Source organism: Halichoerus grypus, chromosome 11 (genome assembly GCF_964656455.1).
Source record: "Halichoerus grypus chromosome 11, mHalGry1.hap1.1, whole genome shotgun sequence".
NCBI classification, from domain to species: domain Eukaryota; kingdom Metazoa; phylum Chordata; class Mammalia; order Carnivora; family Phocidae; genus Halichoerus; species Halichoerus grypus.
In genome coordinates this window covers 73,888,967-73,894,966 of record NC_135722.1, presented here as the reverse complement: position 1 = coordinate 73,894,966, position 6,000 = coordinate 73,888,967, and positions in this window count along the sequence as shown.

Sequence of the window (6,000 nt, the reverse complement as noted above, 5' to 3'; positions counted from 1 at the left end):
TTCCTCTTACTTATTTATCACTTTATGTTATGTTTTATTGAGATGGAGTTCACGTAACGTAAAATTAACCCTTTAACCATGTGTAATTCAATGGCATTTGGTACACTCGCAGGGCTGTGCTGCGTAACGTCACCTCCATGGACTTCCGTAACAGTCTCATCACCCCCAGAGGAAACCCTGCATCCATTAGCAATCGTGCTCCCCATTAAGCAGTCCCTCCTCACGTCCGCTCCCTCCAGCCCCTGGCCACGACTAATCAGCTTTCTGTCCCTGTGGATTTACCTATTCCGGATCTCTTTCTCTTCCTTTAAAAAATTTATTTCCTTATTTATTTTGCTTTTGTTCCTTTCCTATGATGCACAGGAGCCCGTGTGTTTCTCTGAGCCACCAGCAATGCCTGCTGCTTTCGCAGAATTCAGAGGTTGCGATGCTGGGAGCCAATATGTTGAGTTGTAGAAAGGGGGGGGAAACCATAGGATAGAGCCTAGCTTTCTTGAATCAATATAGGTAAGGCTAGGAGACCGGCCTACTAAGTTTTTCCTAAGGGGGCTATTAAACTTTTTGTATCACTGACCTCTTGGCAGCCCGACGAAGCTCTTGGACCTCTTCTCAGAACAATGATCTGAATAAAATAAAGCATACGGGATTGCAAAGGGAACCAATTCTATTGAGATGCAGTTATAAATACTGAAGTATTTGGTGGTCAAATAATTATATATGCTTCTTTATTAACACATTCAATAGCAAGACCTAGCTGTGGGTCTAATAACACTGTAATTTTAAAGTAGTGAGAGGTGTAAATTATATTTTGAGATGTCTGCAACACTATAATGTGATATGAAAATATTTGACTTCTACTGGTGGCGAAGTCACAGGTATTGCTAACAATACTGTAGCTTGTTGCTTGTGTTCATAATTAAACGGAACGTGAATGTACGTTTGTGAAAACAAAGACATAATTTTCCCCCACCCCAGTTCACTCATAGACCTTAGTTAAGAACCCTTGCTCTGGGATCGATGGTTTCTAATCTATTTTCAGCCAGAGATCCCTCTGAGAATCTAACAAAAACTGTCTGCAGAACTTCTCACCAAAAAAATGTGTTTGTCTACAGATAGAAAAATTGTATCATGTTTGTCCCGCATGCCCATCCATAGACCATTTCCAGGCCTTTGGACCCCAGGTTAAAAACTCCAGTTCTAGATGTACCAACGGTTAAGGGCACTGAACCATTTAGCATTCTTTGACTATAAATAACAGAAACTAACTCTGGAACCGGGCAGTTTTAAAGGGTCTTTGTGGAAGAAGCTTCTGGACAGTCTTATCTGCATCTGACATCCGGGATGAGTAAGCTCCATCCATGACCAGGCTTTTGACATTCTGATCATCGTCCCACGTTCTGTTCATGTCTGAGTGGACTGAGTTGGGTCAGGTGCCCTTCCCTTCACTAAGGAAAAGCTAGTCACCTTGATGAAATACTTCAGCAGACTCTATCTAATGAGGAAGAATAATTTGTCAGAAGGAATCTTAGGCACTCTTACCAAAAAAAAAAAATTGTTTTTGAAGAAAAAGAAAAAGAAAAGAAAGAGAAAAGATAATGGTGTGGACAGGAGGCAGGCAAAAGAGAAAGTTTAAGTTACATCCCATGAAAAGAAGTGATGAGTACTGATACTGTTTTCAAGATTTTATTTATATATTTGAGAGAGAGCAGGCGAGCATGAGTGGGGGGAGTGGCGGAGGGAGAGGAAGAAGCCGACTCCCCACTGAGCAGGGAGCCCCACGTGGAACTCGATCCCAGGACCCTGAGATCATGACCTGAGCCGAAGGCAGACGCTTCACTGACTGAGCCACCCAGCCGTCTCTGATTTCTTTTTCTTCCTTATTCTAAGACATACTTTCTGGGAACATCCTGATGCTTCTGAAATCATAACATGCCTCTCAATATGTGCATACATTGAAAGCAGCCCCCCTGCCTTCCTCCTCACTCTCAGGAAGGTAAACTAGTTAAATCCATGTTGCATCCTACCGTGGAGGAGTCTTAGAGCTGAGGAAGTGTGGCCTAACAGAGTCAAAGCCATTCGAGGTGATGCCTCGAAGCGTCAGGGAGCACATCCACACCTAGGCACTTCATGCCAGCTTCTTTTCATCTTTGCTAACGCAGACTTTACCTAATTTGGCTGTGATTTCACATCAGTTGTTTGTCGCACTACTGAATGCGGAGATACAATGCAATCCCATTGAATGGGTGCAGTAGCTACTAGCCAAGCTCTCTTCCAGGCACTGTGAGCATTACAATAGGAGACTAATACAGAGCCATCTGCTCTCCAAGAGTTTACAGCTTGGATGTAGAGATGGCACACACATGCAGGAAGCGGGTAAGAGACTCGCCTGCACTGCTAACCTAAGTCGTATTTACTTGCAAGGCTAACCTTAGAGCTGCGAAGGGGAGTCAGGCGTTCAGAGAGCCGAGTGAGGGCTGAGTGGGGGAGGCAGACCCTGGGCTGTCCCTGCCCTGTGCCCGTGTGGAGACAGGGCTTCCAGGACCCTTCTCTGAGAGGAATGAGGCTCTGAGAAGTTACACATCTTGGTCATTATCTAAGAGATGCAGAAGCCGTGGGTGAGGAGAGCTATGGACCCAATGCGCTTCTCACTGGTCCAATACCCATTCATCTCTCAAGCCTCTGCTTAATGGTCACTTCCAGAAAGATCTTCCCAGACCTCTCAATTTAAAACTAGGTCTCTCTACTAAACTCTCTAAGAGTACCTTGGTCTTCTCTTTCAAAACACTAAGCAGAATTTGTAATTATATATTTATTTTTCTCTCCACTGGTCTGTGAGCTTCTCTAGGGAGGGAAAGGACCGTGTCTTTTTGCTTGCCTCTGTACCCACAAAGTTCAATACACCGCCTGCACATATAAGGTGCTCGGTAAATATGTGTGGACTGATTGAGAAGTTAAGTATGGGCTAGAAACCATACCAGTGCTTTCTGAAAATGATGAAGCTCAACTGGGGACAAGGACGCAGTTTTTCAGAAACACCTTTTGATGTTACAAGTGTGCCAGACTAAAAGGGACAGCTGGTCTAGGAGTCATTGATGAAGATCTTGAGATTATGGATCGGAGAGCTAAGATAATTAAGAAGTTCTGCTTTTCGGTTTGGAATTTAGAACCTGAAGTGGACTATTTACAACCTACGGAACAAAGCTGAGCTTCCATCCTGCCCATGTGGCCTGTTCCGCATTTAATGGGACTCTGGCGGGGGGTGGTGGTGGTGTTAGTGGGGTCTCATTTTCCCAAGCAAACACCAAACCAAACCAAAACAAAATAAAAAAATGAAACTCTAAAGGAATTAGAGAAGCCTGAAGACAGGCTAGTTAATGAAGCTCTTATTTATCCTGAAATAGAAACTTAACATTTGCAGGCAGGGAGAAAGTTGTGAAGAAACTGAATTGAAAGAATCCACTGGTGTTCTTGGCTTGAGGGTTTGCTCAGGTTGCTGGCAGCGGGAAGATGTAGGGAGTCCTTCCCGTCCTTTAGCTGCAGACTTAAATTTCACAAAACCAGAGGCAGTGAGCGCGAAGATCCTGGTCGAACTTTTCATGAGTGCCCCGGCGACTCTGTACAAATGAAAGCGGAGATCTTTAAACTTTTCCTTAGACGGGGTTTGATAGCTTTCTGGAAGTGCACGAGGCTACCTTTACCCTTTACCGTAGAATTGAGTAAGTATAATGGTGTTCAGAGTCTTTGTTTAAAAAAATACATTCGACATTACTACCAGTAAGAAAAAGACATTTTTATTCTAATACTCGATACTTATGCAGTAGTTTTCTCTGAAGAATTCAAATTCTAGCTAAGTGGATGGAATGGCTAGGCTAGCTTCTGGTGGAAATGCAAATGTCTGGGACTTAATGCTCTACTCCTCTGCAAGTATACGAAGTTGGGTATTTTCCCCTCGAGGATTAGGGAAGATAAATTTCGCCCCTTGCCTAGTTCTAAAAAAAGTCTTTCCAGAAGGTCAGGCTTCTGGGAATTTGTATCAGATTGAAGTTCAACTCACACCCAAAGGTTTGACCTCTGTATTCAGCTAGGCCTTACTTAAATGTTTGAGGTCTCAGTTTTCCCCTTTGTTAACAGGGACTAAAAACAGTATCTCTTCTTAGGGTTAAGTGGCTTTCCTTCGCTAGAACAGTGTTTGGTGACCTCAGAAAGAATCATCTCAATACACACACACATGCGCGGTCACTGACCAGACCTCAAACCCAGGGCTTCGTTCCCAGCAGGACATCTCCAGAACCACGAGCACAGATGAAGTCCTGGGAGTGAAGCCTCGTTAGCCCCATGTTCTAACCATGGAGCTATAGGACTGCCAAGTAGACGTGAGGCAGGAAGGGAAACAGAGGTTGCTGGGTGCACGTGACTGGACCAATAGTCGCAACAACAGTAGACCGAGTGACAGGCTACTAAGTCTGCTGAGACCTTGCAGGGCTTGCCCAGGTGGCTGAGATTGAAAACCGCTCATTTCTGAGGCTTCCAGTTTGCACGGACCGGTACTGGTACAAAAACGGTTGGGGGCGAAACTGAGGTTGCCGACTTTTCATTTTGCCAAAAAATGACCAAAATCAACCCTCACCCCCCAACTATCACAAATATAATATCCACTGATACAAGAGAGAAAAACATTTAGCTTTGCATTGCTCTTATGACTCTCGGGTTGGCTTTGAATGGCCAAAACCTCTCCACAGACCCCACCCACGCCCCCCAAGGGGATGAGCCTGGGACCCCTGCTGTAGAGACCACTCAACAGGCATGCACGGGGCCCAGGGAGCAGGTTTATGAACAACACCGCCGACCTCTGTTCCTGGCAGCTACAGCCAGGTCACAAACCCAATTTGGGTTCTGAGGGTTCTTCTGCAAACGCTCTGAGGCGCTCAGACTTCCCCGTTGGAGGCCTCCCCCTCCTCTTTCACGGCCGATACGGTTTATCCCCGGCCCAGCACAGCACAACAGGGCACATCGCTGAGGCACCAGGCAGTGTTTCCTCATCTGTCCTGAGTGTGAGTCCTTGTCCCCTTCCCAGGGTCGCACAGGGACCCAGCATGGCATGTCTTCCACAGACCTATCCTCACCACCACCTGTCTTCACTTCCTTCACGGCATCCCAAGACAGCGAGCACAAGGCACAAGGGCTCATCAGTCGTCTCTGCTTTTTCAGTGTTTGCTTACATCCCACTGGCCCAAGCATGTCACATAACCTAGCCCAGGTCACCCCCAGAGGGCTGCAGCAAGGCCATGCGTACTGAGGTATGATTCACTAGAGGTCATTAGTGCAACAACGTGTGAACTTCCCTTCTTAGACATGCATTGCAAGATACGGAGCTTTAACTTATAAATTATGGTGCTTTCACAAAGATGCAATATAGATGTTATTACTAGTATAAGGAAGCATTTGGAGTCACCTTATTAAGGGGCTGAATCCTACATCAAATGGCTCTGCTTGCCTCATAAAATTATTCATTAATTTTTAGCAGTGGCCTTGGGAAGTTATGTACATAATATTTAGAGGAAAATGGCATTTACAATTATAATGAATTCAAGCAAGCCACACGGTAATACCAGTGCCCCAGTTTGGAACTTGAGGCTTGCTAATTTCATATTTAATGGCATACATGTCCCCCATCCCTCCGCCCTAGCACGGGTGTCGGTATGTACCCGCCTGTCTCATCTCCTGGAACTCCAACTCCTTTGAAGGCAGGCATCTCACCTCCCCCATGCTTAGTTTCCTCACTCTTCCAGCACCTGTACCACTCGGTAGATGCTCCCTAAATGCTTGTTAAAATAATCAATCAATAGTTACCTTTTATTAAACACTCCTACGTTCCAGGGACTTCACTCAGAGACTGGGTCACCAATTCTCTCCCAATGCCACAGATAAGTGTTATTCTCTACAGTTTACCCCCGAGGGGACTGAGGTGCCCAAAGCCCACTGGGGATGGGCTGGAATTCC